The sequence below is a fragment of the Habropoda laboriosa genome, unplaced genomic scaffold, assembly GCF_001263275.1.
Source record: "Habropoda laboriosa isolate 0110345459 unplaced genomic scaffold, ASM126327v1 scaffold143, whole genome shotgun sequence".
NCBI lineage: Eukaryota > Metazoa > Arthropoda > Insecta > Hymenoptera > Apidae > Habropoda > Habropoda laboriosa.
Genome location: NW_017100404.1, coordinates 2288544 through 2288759, shown reverse-complemented (window position 1 = coordinate 2288759; position 216 = coordinate 2288544). Strand labels below are relative to the sequence as shown.

At 34.3% G+C, this 216-nt stretch overlaps 1 protein-coding gene across 1 annotated transcript in view; it reads right to left on the bottom strand.

Moving 5' to 3' along the window:
* The window catches only part of LOC108575360 (enolase-phosphatase E1), a 4312-nt gene that overhangs the window by 3091 nt on the left and 1005 nt on the right, over positions 1 to 216 (bottom strand).

Here is a 216-nt window from a genome sequence, read left to right as displayed (position 1 = left end):
ATAGCAATAAACATGATGTTAAAAATTTATTGGATTTAAATCTCAAGTTTCACAGATGTATAGCCTAGGTAGTAAACTTTTGAGACAAAGAATGTTCCCAGGTCAATGTTTAGTAGCTAGCCAGCTGCCTCTTTCCTGTCATGCTATTGGTCAATCTCTAAGGTTCATTATTAAAAGCTGTAGAGCACTGAATTCACTATGTAGAACTATGATGTT